General features: G+C 39.2%; 1 protein-coding gene across 1 annotated transcript in view; it reads right to left on the bottom strand.

Moving 5' to 3' along the window:
- The window catches only part of LOC124268795 (xanthine dehydrogenase-like), a 72,613-nt gene that overhangs the window by 22,459 nt on the left and 31,932 nt on the right, over nucleotides 1-18,222 (bottom strand). The gene's annotated exons all lie outside the window — the stretch shown is intronic.

Genomic DNA, 18,222 nt, shown 5'->3' with positions numbered 1-18,222 from the left:
ATCCGCATTCGTGCATACGGGCGCGTGTGTTTGTGTGTTTGTGTTCCCACCCGTGTGTGCGGGTTTGAATATGGATTCGTATCGTTGTCTGGTTTAAAAACAGAAGCAACAAAACCCTTTCCACATCTTTCATCAAAACCCTTTGCCAAAAGCAGAGTCGATTGTGCAATTGTGACTATACCATGAGCAGATATTTGTTTCAGCTGTATCACAGCTGTATGATGTTGTTTGTAAACAAATCGGGTCTGAACCAGGCAATCTAGTGATTGTCACCACGCGATACGATGACAGAGCATGTGTTTATGAAATAGTGATGCTACCAGGTGTTCCCGAAAAAGGGGAGTGTATCCTGCCCCACCGGTGGGGCATAGACATATTTTAAGTCTAGTCATTTGTTCGCCTGAAATAATTCGGGAACGTATGGTATATAAATCCAAAAAGTAAATTGCATCCGACATAATTTTTGTCACTCATGCATCGAATTTGGAAATTTCGTCCACATATCTACCATAAAACTTCTTGAAAGCTTTACTGAATGTTGTACCATTCGACCAAACAACTTATGAACAAGAGTGTCATGACGCTCTTTGAAATCCCGATAAAAAGAGCACGCTAGATTGTACCTCAACAGTTGTGAATTGTAAGCACCAAAGGCTGGAGCTGTTGGAATATTGCTTGACATGAAAGGGAAGTTGACTATTGGAAAGTTGACATCATCCCTTTTTGTCATACGGCTTTGTGGAGAGCTTTTTGTCACTCTGACTCGTTATGCGTAGATCTAAATATGAAACAGTGTAGGTGGTCTCACTTATGTCCTTAATTTCAAGTTGGGTACATCAGTGGAGGGAAATTTGCGATTTGAAGCTAATTGAACGATTTTAAATCATCGATGTACTGGAAGCTTAAGTTAAACCTCTTGGCCAAATTACCTCAGCAGAAATTCTGAGTCATATGCATAAAAAAAAACAGATCCGCAAGGAGGGGTGCTCATGAAAATACCTACTTCTTGGCGAAATGTTTTACCCCAAATTTCACAAAGATTTTATCAATGAGAAAATCCAGCATTTCACATATTGTTTTCTCGGTAAGCTTCAAATGACATTAATTTGCTTTCATTTTTGACAAATTTATCTGAACCTCTGAAGATAGATATGTAGGTATATCTTTGTTCACCACGTGTGTGTACAAAAGCCCCATGAATCAAAGAATGAATTATTTCCTTAAGTTTGCTATGTGGGATAGTTGTATACAATTTTGAAAAATCAAATGCTTTGACAGAACGGAACTCGGTCCGTTTCTGAGAGTGTAGAAATGTAAGCAAATCCTTTGAGTTCTTGAGAACCACATGGTATTAATTCCGCTTGTCTCAAAAGGTTTCTGTGAATATCGAGAAAGTCCTTTGCGATAGTATAAAGGATTATGGTTAATCTCTGAGACAGGGATTTGGGGGGTACATTTGCTGTAACAGCAATGAATCTATCCTTATAGGGAGAGATAATGCATAGCCAGTTGAACTTGGACTTTGTTTCTGTTTTTTTAATAAACCCAACAAAACCAAACGCCACTAATTCATGTCAAAGGAATTTCAGCTCACACTTCTATCTAGATGCACTCCCAGGTGCAAGGAGCATCGGGATGTAGTTATATACTATCTTACATTATTAACACATATGGACGCTCTTCCTGCTTGCTTTCGTGAAACTGCGCATTTTTAAGAAATGTCTTCACCAGCTCACTTGCTTTTGCATACTCTTGACTCACCAGTGTCTTGTTGATGCCGCCATACACCAGGGATGGTTTGGTCTTGACCAGGAAGTTGTTACTTCTGTCCAGCTGCATCCTGAAGCCTGTTGTCACATAGGCGTGGGCGTTCTGGAAGAAATGACTGAGTGGAGTAACTGTTCTTCTCCAGCATGTTTGGTTTTGTTTAACGCCGCACTCAGCAATATTCCAGCAATATAGCGGTGGTCTGTAAATAATCGAGTCTCGACCAGGCAGTCTAGTGAGCAACATCATGAACATCTATCTACGTCACTGGGATACGATGACACATGTCACAGTAGCGTGGGCGTTATGGAAGATATGACCGAGTGAAGTAACTGTCCTTCTCCTCAAATGCTTGTTTGTTTGTTTGTTTGTTGTTAACTAAACCAGCCATATGGCGGTCTGTAAATAACGAAGGCTGAACCCGACAGTCCAGTGATCAACAACATGAGCACCAATCTTGGCATTGGGATACAATGACATATGTCAACCAAGTCAAACCTGACCACCCGATTCCGTTAGTCCCCTCTTATGACAAGTATGGGTTGATGAAGACCAATTCGAAACCGGATCTTCACGGGTCCATCTACAATGTAATGTCGGTGTATGAACTGTGCATATCTTGGGGTACCTGATGTCTTGGGGTAATCTTGAAGGTCTTCACATAGACGTCTCCAGATGGGAATGTTGGAAGTGTGACAGACAGGATGACCTTGCCCTTCATGTCTAGCTTCAAGAAGTCCATGAGACTGTATGACTTCTCTGTGCCATCACTAGCCCCTGCAATATATATAAATTAATAAACTCTTCGCAGGGCATTTATAAGTGATACACATAAAACTGGAACTTTGTGAATGGCAACTCCTGTACAATGAGCAGTAAATAGAGTATATTGTCATTTCTACCCAAACGTTTATGATACTGACCGAGCACCATCAAGAACCACATGCTTGATATCATATTGAAAGAAAGAAGAAGATTAATCTTACTTTGCTTTTGAGTATTTTGCACCCTAATCATTGCATACCAAACCTTCGTTGAAGTGCATGATGCAACCGGCAAATGAAATAATGTTATATCCCTATTAAATGTTACTATTTCCATTGGCTCAAAGATGTTAGGGGGGCGGTGGGGTAGCCTAGTGGTTAAAGCGTTGGCTCGTCACGCCGAAGACCCGGGTTCGAATCCCCACATGGGTACAATGTGTGAAGCCCATTTCTGGTGTCCCCCGCCGTGATGTTGCTGGAATATTGCTAAAAGCGGCGTAAAAAACAAACTCAGTCAGTCAGTCAGTCAAAGATGTGAGCTTGTTCAACATCTGTAAATGGAAAACAGAAGTGACGCAACAGATATTTAGATTATCATAATAAATAATCACTATGTTAGAAACATTGTGGAATGATCCAGTCAAAACCATGATTGGTCAAAAGTGTGTGATCCTATGATATTTTTCTGTTTGAATATTGTATATTCATAACGCCTACCGATGAACAGAGTTGCTCCGACTGTCTCGAACATGGTGAAGACATCAGACGGGAACTCAGTGTGGAGGTTCTTCAGCATCAGATTCCCTGCCCAGCTGCCCAACTGAAACAGGTGAAGTCTTCAGATAGTAACTTCCTGCCAACTGATGAAATGTTCATCTAGGTACTCATATTTCGGTATAGCCAGTATCTTTCTGTGTCTTCTATATTGGACCAAACTAAGAAATTGCTCGGCTATACGTTTGTGTACTTGTCAGTCAATCTAAAGTGACGAAACTATGAAAATGTTCCCGTCCCTACAACGAAGTGACAAAAGTTACTGTTTTATATAATCCATATGTTCTATAGTAAATATGCAAATCGTTTAAACTGGAATACCAGAGATTTGATTTGTTGATTTGTGGTTCCATGTTATAAATTTCTGTTGAGTGTTAGGATAGAGTGTATTATGACTTACAGTTCCATGTTATAAATGTCTGTTGAGTGTTAGGATAGAGTGTATTATGATTTACAGGTACATTTCGAGAACTGTTTACTTCCTTTGATTTGGAAAAGATATTCTGATAAGGTATATATTCTGATATTGCATGCGATAAAGTTTGAACCATTCGGAATCATTGGATCCGATGAAATAGTTCGACTAATACATAGCACATTATCGTTAACAAACGTTCGACCATAACCATTTATAAAGGAGTTCCAATTATCATAGAAAAATTTACATAAAAACTCGAGTTTGGGGGTTTTCAGTCATTGAGCTACACACACAGACAGTGATGCCATAAACTGTTGTCTTACATTTCTCAGTCCGATGTTACCAGTGTAGGCCACGTGGCTGGCGAAGTCGCGGAAGTAGGATAAAGCAGGGTTGGTGCTGTTTTTCTCAAAGATTTCCAACATGTTGGTTCGATTCTCGACATGGGTACAATTTGTGAAGCACACAACCCTATTCACTCATGATATCCACATACCCACTCATGATATGAGGTAAACTCAAGTTGAGATCTACTCACGTTCCTAACTCCAGTGTTGGCGATGACACCCACGTGGCTGGCGAAGTCCCGGAAGTACGACAAAGCAGGGTTGGTGCTGTTTTTCTCAAAGACTTCCAACATGTTGGTCAGAGTGATGTTAGGACCAAACATCACTTTGGAGGAGTCAATCTGTGGAATACAAAACAACAACAGCTGCATATGTGGTACTTCATGAGTGGGCTATGCAGGGTGTGTTTGTGAATTAACTGGGGAAAGTTCCAGTTTGGGTTATTTTGAAAACAAATCCGTTATGCTTGGGATTACTACTGCGTGTCAAGCATACCATTAAACCTGTGTACACTCAACTCACGGAAATGCTGTAAAACTCTTGGATTCCACGCATGTCAATGAGGACATGATACATCCACGGTCCAATTTCTTTATATACACCTGGAAGAAATCAATGAGCAATACTTCATTATGATGGATGAGAGACGTGTGTTCCAGTCATTGTTAATCAAAGATACGACAGAGCTGAGTCAAAAGAGTAGCAGTTAAGAGTTTTTGACACCCTAATTAGTCTTGATAGTCTTTATTATGTGGTTAGTGCTTCTGCATATAATAAAATACCCATCATAGTCGAATCATAATGTTGAAAGTAGAGTCTCTCTGACCTAATGGGGTTTCTTAAAATACACGTTTGTCATCGGTCACAATTGTTTACCGAATCCAGTATTCCCGAACACGAGCCTGTAGTTGTCTGCCTGGTGTTGGCCGAGGAAGGCGTAGAGCTGCTGCCTGGTGGTGGGTTTGTACCACTGTGACCCCTGCAGCACAATGTGGAGGGAGACCTGCTCCGGGTCAGTCTGTCTCTCAGATGAACAGCGTCCTGTGCAGGTCTTCCCGGTTTTGCTGCATATCTTCTTATCCAGTTCCTAGAAGAAACAGTAGATGGAGGTAATGTGTAAATGTTCAATGTCAAAAGATGAAATGAATAATCATAAAATATGTATCACTTTGCAGATAATACTTATTGATCCTTAAATACATTTCTTATGCTTGTAATTTTGAAAGACAACAATCACTGAGGAGACAACAAGTGTGTAGACTCAGGCACAAATTACAGGTACTTAATACATGTAAATCTTCCAGACAACTTGTAACCTTCATGTGATACTTGCATTGATTAAGAGTATTACAAAATACAAATCTGCTCCCTTCACGTGTCAAATGTCTGAGAAAATGTTAACATTTGTAGTTTGTCAACTATTCCGTTCTCATGCCACCAACACAGTGGACATATCGAGCAGTTTCAGACGTCTTTATTTCGATTTGCCAGAACAATGCCAGAAGATGTCCCTATTTACCTCAATGTCAATAACACCACCAGGCAGGGTAGGTGGAGCGTCTGAGGCAAAGGACTTCATGGCATCAAGAATCGGGCGATACCCTGAAAAGAGAGGAACGTTATATTTTTGAACATTTTGGTATGACAAGAACACCCTTAAACGTATTTACCTTTATATGGTTACTTTTTTGTGTCAAAGATGTTGTCTGTACAGAGAATGGACATAGTGATTTTATAAGTGTACCTTGTATGCTTGTCAGCAGATCAAAGATTTAAACGACCAAGTTGTAGACTCCGTAGATTATTCAAATATGTTTTGTACAATTTGCTCACAAATTTTAGTACAAACATATATATATTCTAAAACAGGCACACAACGTCCACATGACATCACATACAATATACTGAAATCTTTACTTCGTATGACCATGTCTGGTTCACAACAACTTAGACCCTTTGGATGAGGACGGCGAGGTGGGTATATAATGGCATATAGTTTAAACATGTTTTTTTGTCAAACAGGTATTCTATCCCACCTGAAATACTGTACCATATCGTGAATTAGCTGATATATTCTTGCATGGCTTCAAATGTCATAATTAATAGATAGTTGTGCTTCGTCATCGAAGAATGTATCCAAGCCTCTTTTCATGTATGTGTCGTTAGTCATATATATTAGGCGACATGTTACAAGCATACCACAAAACAGATTCACCAGTTGAAGAAGATAAGGCAAGCAAAAAAGGTAAGTTTTGAAGGTGCACTTTAATTTTGACTTGCCACGTTTAACACATCACACTGACCTGTACATCGGCAAATAGTTGCATCATAGTTATTTTCCACTTGTTGCATTGTGGGGTTGGGTGTTCTCTTCAGGAGGCTGAAATGTTTATAGTATTTGAGAATGACGTTTTGACGTAAATCTGTATATTGTTTTTCGATATTTCTCATATTAACCATCAACATATATTCTGCATGCACGCATACTGAAAACATTGCAGGACACGTCCATCAATGAAGCTGTATGATCGATGTAACGAATCTGTAATCTTACACAGGAGAAATATATTCATGTTGTTAGTTTGTGACTATAGATCAAACGGGGGTAACATTAGGGCGTCAAATGTTTAGGTTACCATTTAATATATCACGTCGAGGCTTGTTTGCAGTAGTAAGATAGATTGATCCTGTCAGTCTCAGAATAATTTTGTTATCATGTTCCATGTCATCAATACAAGAACTCAAGCATGATGTTATATAAGCAGCAGGTGCAACCTGCTTTGTCTGGTGAAGCCAGGTTATTACCTCAGGTTGCACTACGGGCAAGTAGGTTTCATTTCCTAATACCAAGCCCTTGTTTAACATGTTTAGTGAATGTGTTGGATTTAACGCCATATCATCAAGAATAGGGCTCGGTATTGGCAAATAAATTGTATTGCAATATATTGCGATTCAGGTACCCGTATGGCGATATATTGGGAACTTAAGTGCTTGACAGTGAGCGACACGAATTGTGCATCTCGATCCTATGTTCTGTACTATAAGTCCCTGTACATATATGTTATGGTTCGGATAACAGCAATCTTAAAATTATGTTGCATAGTCAGGGGTTCTATTGTCTATACTTTATAGTATTACAGTATAGCGTGTTGTCACTGAATAACGATGGAAAACATTTGTTGTGAATGAAATCTGTGTAGATATTAATTTAAACCATGCAGATAATCACACAGACGTCATGACTGACTGTGTTTGGTTTTACGCCGCTTTTAGCAATATTCCAGCAACATCACGGCGGGGGACACCAGAAATGGGCTTCACACATTGCACCCATGTAGGGATTCGAACCCGGGTCTTCGGCGTGATGAGCCAACGCTTTAACCCTTAGGCTACCCCACCGCCCCCCACAGACGTCATGTATGTTCTTCACTTAATATAGCGGTTCTCAGAAAAAAATATTGCAATACGTTGAAAAGCGCATTGCGATATACTGATACACCGGTAATATCGTGCAGTCCTAGTTTACAGTAAATTCCCACCTGCATTTCCATGAAGCTTTGTGAGCCCAAATGTAACAGACCCGAATGTGGCTCTGTGTACGCTTTGTGAGGACTGTTGAATGTACTTTTGAAACCAAAAGTATGTCCATGTTTCACTGAGAACACAGCGCTATAGCAAGAAATCGAAAGAGTTGTTAATCTTACCCATACATATTCATAACCATGGCTGGACTACAGAAGCCACACTGAGAGCCATTGTAGTGTGCCAGACGGTCTTGTATCGGGTGTAGGCCATCCCTGGGGTTGCCCAGACCCTCGATGGTTGTCACCTGCATGCCGTCACACGTGTACAGGGGAACCAGACACTAAAGGAAGTAAATCGCCTTACAGTTTCCTGTGTATATTCAACAAACATACCACCAATGAGATCTAATTGATATTGAACTTAGAGATGTCATTTCATAATTTACACCTTTCATGCCATTAATGTTATTATCGAACTGCGAGTAACTAAACATTTGGCGTAGGGAGGTTTTCATGGTGCCAACAGTACCATAAGTTTGACCATCATTGACATTTTAGCGCACTCTACAGAGACCATCCTGAACAAAGTACAAAGTATTGTTCATTAGGTTCTTACCGAGTTGACTGTGTAGGTCTGCACGGCCTTTGTGATGGGATCATACAGTGTGGTAGTGACGAGGCACACGCCACACCCTCCCTCTATACACATCGCCTTGGTGCCATAGGACACACCCTGGGACCTCATGAACTCATTCAGGGAGAGGGCCGCGGCATACTGGTTGCCAACTGAAAGTATTATCCAAACACATATACACTGAAAGTATTTTCTTTATAACTAGAAATAAATTTAATCACAACTTGACATAACCGTAGTGGTATACTGGTGGAAATTCTAATAACATATTGTGTAGTTGTGAAAACCTTTTGATTAAAAAACGCCCATATTCATTAATCAAATGACAACAAATTTGCGCAAAACAATTGTCATAGTTCGGTCTTGTTTAAGAAATGATGACACGTGAACAAAAAGATCCCCCAAACCTGTGAATGAAATTCCATTGATAGAGAAGGTGACCGATGATTTGAGAAAGCCTGTGACCTTGAACTTGAAGAAGTGGCCACAGTTTTGACAAGGTAGAAGCATAGACTCCATCCTTCAGCTCTCCCTTCGTTGGGGCGTGGCTGTGGAGGAAGTTTTCTAAGTAAGAACTGGTTATAAATGAAAATATAATCAATACGATGAAACTATTTCGTCAGACTCATTAATGTGTGTTCATTATTTTGAAACTTGTATTGAAAATTAGTACTTGATCTTTGAAGCTTAAGGCATGGAGCCTCGTTAAAACACGTAATGCAATATTTTTTCCAAAATGAAGGCAAACGTCATCTGAAGTTTATTTTGAAACATGTGAAAATCTTATTTACTACATTAAGATCCGATCTTGCTGATCTATTTCTTTATGCATAAGAGCCAGAATGTTTCCAAAAATGGAAAATTTGAAACAAACAAAGATTTTTGGCAATAAGTGAAGTTTTAGCTGCATTTATATCGATGATCTGATATGGTTTAATAACGACCAAATAGACTATTCGCTACCACTGATGTACCCATCCGAGCTAGAAATATCTCATCTTCATAGACAGGAATAACGATTCAGTGTGACAAAACCTCCACATAACTGTATGACAAAACGGGATGACATTCAAATTCTAAATAATATGGACACATTCTCCAAGACAGATATAAACTTAATTTACAATTTGTATTGTACATGAGCAGAACTGTGAGAACAGTATAGTTTTCACAAATGTCTTTGCATTGCATATATGTTCTTTATATGTTGATATCTCCATTTCTTTTGAGGCACAAGGAACATGGGTTTTTTCGCTTCATGTTGAGGAACACTAGTCGTTTGTGTCTTCACTTCAAGACTTCACGGAATTTAATGGGCACACTCTTCTCACAAAGGATTCGGCGTCATACGACTGTAATGTTATTTGACCAAGGTAACAGTATATGGAGCCTCCGATAAGCTTTCAAATGTTCTATTTTGTACAGGTGCAGAACATTGCGAAATTTATCAGAGGCAAACGATTCCATAAAAATTATTATTTTGACTTGTGCCATATGGTCTCATGTTATTCAAGCCAACAGATGACTTGCTTTTGCATTGCACACGCACACACACACGCACAGACACATTTTCACGAAGTGGTAGGAATCGTGCAAATGATTAATGTTAAATATTATTACAAAAGAAGTTTGTCAAATGCTTACAAGTTACCAGCGACATTTTACCTGTCTACATGTTTACATACTTTACACGTCGTCATATGAGCGAAATATTCTTAAGTACGACGTTAAACCCAATTTCACCTCACCTCACATACTTTACACTATGTCTACAGAATTTTTTCAAATCTGTTACCTCGCCCTGCACACCGGGCACTCCACAAAGTTCGCCACCGTCTTTGTCGACATGACTGCTCCGTCAGCTGACGTCCATGCACTGATATGTAATATTAATTCTGTGTACTCTACACACAATCATAGTCACATGACACCCATGTGATGACGTTTTCTTACTGCAAGTATAAGTGTTGCTAAATGTGAGTGATTGAGATTAATTTGATACTGGTCCTAGCGATATTCAGAAAGGATGGAGGACATCAGTAATGATCTCCAAACAGTTAACCCTTTGGAGAATAGAACCTGACGCTCCGGCACTCTAACAACAAGGAGACTTAGTCTCGTCGCTATATGATTAAAACGGTGCGACGCAAGACTCAAATGAACTCAAATTAGCCACAAGGTTACCTCTCCACTCCCTATATATTGAGTCCGAAGATTTATTGCCATTATGCATGCTAAAGTGTTTGAGTCCGATTGTGTTGGATGCGAACGCCATGTTACGCTTGCTCCTTTAAAAAGTGACCTGTTTAGGGGCTTAACTGATATGATAACATGAACTCAATAAAGCCGATATAATTACACAGTGACAAAGTCACACCAACAATTGTGTGTAGTCAGTTTGTTTTACCCTGTGCGCTGGACCTTCTGAACGGGGATCGGAGGGTCAGTGGCTCAACAACAGCTGCGCCTAACGAAAAGACCATCAGATAATGTTTATCATTACCCAGTCTGGAACTCGCCATTTAAGGTTTAAAAATCTATATAACCAATACAACCACTGTTAAATAACCATCTGATTTTACATACATAATATTATATATATATTAGTGAATGTGCCTCCGAGCATGATATATAAAAAGTATATCATAATTAAGCCAGATTGACTGTTCTATTTTGAAAGTGAACCAGGTTAGATTAAGATATATTAAAATACACTTGCTAGTATATACATAATTGCATAGCCCTACACATGTATGTGAGTGAGTGAGTTTAGTTTTACGCCGCTTTTAGCAATATTTCAGCAGTATCACGGCGGGGGACACCAGAAAAGAGCTTCACACATTGTGCCCATCTGGGCAATCGAACCCGGATCTTCAGCGTGACGAGCGAACGCCTTAACCACAAGGCTACCCCATCGCCCCTCACATGTATGTATGCGTGTTTATATGATTTATCGGAAATATAAAATCTGTATCGAATTATTCGACTTCATGGACAGCATCTTGTTTACTGCACAGAGTGACGCTTCGATGTAGATTACTACACCGTTATCAAGCTCAATTATATGTATAAAGTCGTGTGCCTGGTTATTGACTCACCAACTCTTAGAATGGCGAGCAGACAATTATCTTATCAGATACAGATACACTGATAACGACTGACTGTCACTCACTGCTCTATGTATGCTGTAGTGATATACACTGACGTACAAAAGAAAGTACACACCCGTGTTTGGTGATGGCTAAACAAGAAACAAGCTAGAATGGTTATTCGATGGTCTTAAGGTATCGTAGTTGTATACTGGGGACATTATTGGTTGGTTGGTTGGTTTGTTTTCTGGAGGAGGATGAACGCACGTACATACCTCAATGTTCAATTTGCCGCACAAAACAATATTCCCGCTATATGGCGGCGGTCTGTAAATGATCAAGTCTGAACCAGACAATTCAATGATTAACAGTATGCACATCGATCTACGGAAATGGGATACGATGAGATGTGTCAACCAAGTCAGCGAGCCTGACCACCTGATCCCGTTAGTCGCCTCTTACGACGACCATCGATTGCTGAAGACCAATTCTGACCGGATCTTCACAGGTTTTGGGAACATGAACTTTGCAGTGTTTCGACTACTGTTTTCATACTTTTCTTTGTTAACGTATTTATTTGTTTCGTCAAATCCAATATCAGTTTTATGTTGGAGGAAAGACCAAAGTCAGCCTGTACTTGACGTTTATCGACCTATGAGCGCAGATATTCCATGAAACACGATCAGTGCATTTCTGGGATTCAAAGCAATGCCCGTCGAACTCTGGTATGATCAAGGGACGCAAGGCAACTCTGTTTCGTATATGATTAAGAGAACCATTGTTCCAATATATAAAATCTCTTTTTCCTCAGAGACGTGTTTACAAACCGTGATGATCTATCTATCTGACAGTAGGCTATATAATCAAGTCTGGACAAGACAATCCAGTGACTGACAGAATGAACATCGATCTTCTCAATTGGGATGAGATGACATGCATCAACAGAGTCAGCGAACCTGACCACACGATCCCTTTGTCACCTAATAAAACAAGCATGGGTTGCTGAAGAACTTTGCTTATTGTTTTTATTCAATATAATAAGTGAATATTATAGAGTTGTCTGTGTTCAACCAAGTCAGCGAGTCTCACCACCCGATCCCGTTTGTCGCCTAATAAGACAAGCATGGGTTGAAGACCAGTTGTAATCCGGATCTTCACAGGAAGAGAAAGGAATAGCCTAAGATGTTAAGTAAACACGAAACAGTAAGACACAAGACGCCATAACATTACATGGAGTAATTTATTTGGGTAAGCAAGAATGTGTGACAAACATGTGTAATTACCAAAGAATGGAGTACCTCAGGGCTGTGTCATCTCGCCCGTGCTTTTCATTCTTTATACCAATGATTGGTAAAGCCGTAACCCTGATTGTCTGACAGTCAAATTTGCTGATGATGCGGCTTTGGTCCGTCTGATTAAAGGGCCAGAAGCTCATTACAGAAACGATGTAAAGGATTTGGTACACTGGTGTGACGACAACTACCTTCAATTAAATGTTACCAAAACAAAGGAACTCATTGTGGATTTTAGAAACCAAAACAGTGACACTGTTCCTGTTGATATGAAGGGTGAAACTGTCGAAATTGTAAAACAATACAAATATCTTGGCACTATTATCAAATAAACTACAGTGGGGTCCAAACACCGATTTTATTTTTCTGAAATGCCAGCAAAGATTGTATTTTATGCGCAAACTGAGATCTTTTTTAACATAAGCAAAAAGGTGATGCTGTCGTTTTATCGTTGTTTTGTTGAAAATATTTTAACTTTTTCAATTCAATGCTGGTATGGCTCTCTTAATATCAAAGGCAATCCTATCTTAACAAGATCATTTTAATTGCAAGTAAAAGGTCTGGGATGTCTGTTTCGGATTTATCTTCTCGTTTTAATTCCCGTGTTATTAACCTCGCTGCGAGAATTTTATCTGATCCCATCCATGTTTTATTTTCTGAATACCATCTTTTACCTTCAGGCCGCCGATGCCAAATGCCCCGTATTAAAACAAAAAGAGTTCAAAATTCATTTATTCCAGCAAGTATTCGACTTTTAAATAACTGTTAACTTTGTCTGTCTATTGTGTTGTTTTGTGGTTTATTAACCTATATGTCATTTTTATATATAACCATGTGGTCACTTTAAAATGTAAAACTAATTCCCCTTGGGGTAATAAAGTATTGTCATTGTCATAAAAGCTGAAATTTCTCACCCATACAAATCATTATCATTAAGTACAGGAAATAGCGAACTCGAATGAGCCATTAAATTAGTTCGTTTTAAGCGTATTTCGTTAAAAGCATATCAACACAAATACACATCATTTCAGGGACCCCCAAACACAGTTCGTTATATCCGTCAGTGTGTTATAGGTGTGTACGTTATAAACGTAGTCTAATGTAGTAATTGGGAAACATAATATCACGAACACATTTCGAGTTCGAGAAAGAAATCACATTCATTTTGCTGACATTCAGTTATCCGTTCGTTTAATTTTCATTACTAGTTTTCATATTTCTTAATTTGTTCTGGCATATATTCAAGAATAATTATTTTCTTGTGTTGAAGTTTTTGTTTGATGTTACATGTACGTCAGGTCAAACATACTTGCGTTAAGAGAGATTCTTTTCTATCAAACAAAACCGTTTCTATCAAACAAAACCGTTTCTATCAAAAACTCTCTAGTGGAAAATTGAGTGGAACACTGAGCAACACTGATGACTATGTTTGTTTCAATTTTCTACAGAGATTGAAAATATGACCCACGAAACCTAAAAGTCTTAACATTACAATCATCATATTGATACATTGTATCAAGAATAACATACTCTGAGAAGGTTAACTTCCATAAAGATATCAGTGAGTAGGACATCCATGTTCACGTCCTCGTTGTGACAATGTCAGTAGGTTAAAATCCACACTCAACCTAATTGAACTGCATATCCCTATGTTGCAGGTGCACATATATAAAATATGAGTCCAGATATTTCTTCTTGTCAAATCTCCTTTATATCTGCACAAGATCTTTCGCCGTTCAACGGCTCTTCAGGTATGCAATGGAAGCTGAGTGTCGTCATAGGCGACACATAACTTGTGCAGATATAGAGGAGATTTGACAAGAAGAAATATCTGGACTCATATTTTATATATTTAATGCTTATACACCTGCAGAAATCACTTGTTTATATGTATAAAAGCCGCTACAATCTCCCTGCAGAGTACAGAACGAAACATGTTGGAGAAAAAGGCAGTCTGTTTTTATTTATCTATGTAATATTTATGACTGAACACCTGTACTATTTTGAACATTTTGTGCGTGCGTATATATATATATATATATATATAGATATACGTAGAACACCACATGTTGATTATAGTTTTACCATCAACATATACCATGAAAATAATTAGGCCACCAAATACATATATCTGGAACCAGCGAAACACATGCATCGTTTAACAGTTAATTGAATGTTACTTTTGAAAACGAAAGCCATTACATATCATTGCGACAGGTGTACAGAGGTAAAACATTGTGTTTAATCAAATAATACAGATGTAGTTTGCATTATTGCGCAACTTTACAGATCAAATTAACTATAACAACGATAAAATGTGTTAAAACGTCCGATTTCCTTCTGAATGTAAAATGTGGTGTTCTGGGAGTCTCTAGACATACAAATGTTTTTATTTACCATTTAAGGAGTAAAACCTGCTAGGTGTTATGCAAGTGAAGACTGAGACATTGTAACATTAACATGCGATCGCGTGCTCTTCAGTTTTCGGTTTCAATGTGTGAATATATAGAAGCTGTAACATTTCAGTTTCATTTGGTTTGTTCAGTGTCATGGAATAACTTGTTCGCTGACAAGCGTAATGTGATTCACTGAAACAAAGCAGTAGCAAATGAAACTTGCTTGTTCAACGTGACATTTCAAAGCATGTTTCCCTAATCTTCAACGCTGATCCGTGCTCCACAGAGTTGGTGACGTGGGCTCGGTTGACCTAGGTCCCATACACCAACTGGGAGGTGTCGAGTTGGCAGGCTGTCTGTATGTTCTCCACTGTGGCTGGGCCGTCTAAACATATAAATAAATCAATTCATCATTCAGTAGACGGTGCAATTCCTGCGTTTACATTCCCAATAACATTGGATGGTCCAAAATATAAGCATCCAAAATAAACCAGAATTTAAGCCAATACTGTGACCAACGTTTATTGAATTCCGTGGTTCCAACCCTGGTATATCATCATTCCATAACTCATAATTAGACATTAAGTACTAACTGACACGAACATGTCCAGCAGGATGACAAATCCTTTGGTTATCATTTCATCATGTAACATATATGGTATACATCTTGTTTATATCATTGTAAGTGATGAAATCAAAGCACGACATTTAATGTGTATTCGCGGTCTTCTGAAAAGGAGATTCCCAGGTATTTAGAGAATTTTGTACTTAACAATTTAGATTTTGGCTTGCCCACATCGCTTAATTTGACCAAGAGAATCTGACACAGCAGAACAAGATCACCGAAGTAATTGTGCGTCTCTTGTTGAAAAAAGTTTGGTGAATTTGGTCATTTTGTCCCCAGCATAGATTCAGCTTCATATACTTAATGACAAATAGAGGGATAAAATAGACATGCATAATGAAATATATATCACTGAGGTATATAATGCCCTTTAACCTCCACGTCCAACATTTAATAAAATATCTCTAATTTTGTTAGTGACGTATCTACTAAGTTGGCTTTAAAATAAACCTAATTTCTTTATAAAAAAAACTGATAGTAGCGAAACTTGAATAGTTTTTCTTTGTATATACCAAGTCGGAAGTATGAGTCCTGTGAGATTTCCTTTCTGGCAGCCTCGATGGCGTGTTTCACAGCAAACAACGCTGATGCAGACATACAGACGGGTGGCTCGCCTACAGCTGAAACACAACAATTATATAGGAGATACTCAGAGAAAACTATCCTTGACATAACCTGAGAATCGTTATCTATGAAATACCCACAGAAAATGAAATATCTATATGTCCAGAGACAAAATTAATGTTGGCGTGTAACTTCAAGTATCACCCAAGAACAGCTTGATTTTGTTTTGTGAAACTGAGCGCCATTATATATATCTTATCAAGAAGTGTTAACACAGTGTGTATATCCATAAGCTGATACTGATGGTTCCATTACCTTTGGCCCTCAGGACTCCACGTGGGTTGGGTGCGTTCTTCAGGAACTGGATGCGGAAGTCGATAGGAATGTCTTTGGGCATTGGAGGTTTGTATTCCTGTACAGACAGAATAGTTTGTTGCAGAGGTTTCCACTAAAGGAAGCTATATGAATATAGCTACTCGTCTAAAATTGTCCGACCCACATTAAAATTTAATATTGATATGTAATCTAATCATGGCATCTCACATTTCCACAAGACCCGTGAAGATCAGGGGTAGAATAGGTCTTCAGCAACCCATGCTTGCCACAACAGGCGACTATGCTTGTCGTAAGAAGCGACTAACGGGATCGGGTGGTCAGGCGGTATCCTCCCATTTGTTACACATGCCAGTTGTTACACACCCCAATACACATAAGGTCACAGACCACTGCACACACCTATTACCTATTAGTGAAGAATGGGATAGTCCATACTCGTTGCAGACATAGAAAGAGAACGCAACCCAATTGATTAGAACTACATATCATTTTATTGCATTTTATATGCATTTGTTAGCAAATCCATGTATATGAAGTTCATCATTCTTCGATGTCTTTTATCATTTATTTTTAAACCACTGATTCAACTCAGCACATAGATTTCACATAGCAAGAGTCTCAACCAAGCTTAATCAAATGTCCGATGGCATCAAGGAAGTCAAGTGGTGTCCTGGTCCCCTGGTGAAGCTTGCTCTTCAGTCTCTGGGTTCTGTTCTCCAACTCCTGTACACTCGCTTTCTGGTAGGAGGAGCTGCACCGAAGTCGATCTGAAACAGCTTGGCTCGGTCTGCGAACTCGATCTGGCGGATGACGGTGATGAACCTGTAGATGTTCGGATGGTCGTGTGGCAAGATCCGGTTTAGTCTGTTGTGGAAGCCCTCGAGATTGTTGTTAGTGCGCGGTCCTCTGGTCTGGTGGTGGTTCCATAGGTGCATAGGAAATCTGGCGTCGTCATCCACCCAGTTGGCAACAATGTAGTCATTGAAGTCCACTGAATGAGGGGTGTCAGGAGTTGAGTTCATGGATTCCAGCCACGTGTCTTGCACCAGATCTATGGGAAGGAGTGGAAGTACTGCAGCACGTTGAATCCACATCTGAACACTGGGGTTATCCTTGTAGAGTCTGGCTAATCCAAGTTTGTGTCTTGCGCTATATGGCTTGAAGGAAATCAAAGAAACATCCCTTGATCTCGGCATTAGGGAACTTAGCTTCGACAGCCTGGATAGCTTCAAGTTCAAAGTCTTGAGGTCAGAGTAGAAGTCATGCATGTGGGTTGTCTCTTCTCTAGTTCTTTTCCTGAGACTGCCGATAAACTTACCCCGAGTGACATTTTCTGGTGGATGACTGTGGTCAGAAACATTCCTGACAAGATCTCCAACTGTTGTGCATTTGCCCTTGCGGGTCTTAACAATGCATTGCCAGTGCTGACATGTCTGTCGTGTTGTGGACTTGTTGTAGAGGAATCCTTCAAAAAGAACTTGTGATCTGCCTCACTGCGATGTGACATACACTACTTTTTGTATAACAGCCATGGTTAATGTGCAAGGGTCATCCCCAGGCATTTATAGTAAATGATGTATTTTCTCAATATAATTGAGTTAACTTTACTCAATAGTTAATCCCGCCTTGAGAAGAAGAAATCATCTCAAGATAAAAACAACTGAATGTAAATATCAAATGCTAACTATAAAA

Source organism: Haliotis rubra, unplaced genomic scaffold (assembly GCF_003918875.1).
Source record: "Haliotis rubra isolate DU_JTF1 unplaced genomic scaffold, ASM391887v1 Scf14, whole genome shotgun sequence".
NCBI classification, from domain to species: Eukaryota; Metazoa; Mollusca; class Gastropoda; order Lepetellida; family Haliotidae; genus Haliotis; species Haliotis rubra.
This window is presented reverse-complemented; position numbering and strand designations above follow the sequence as displayed.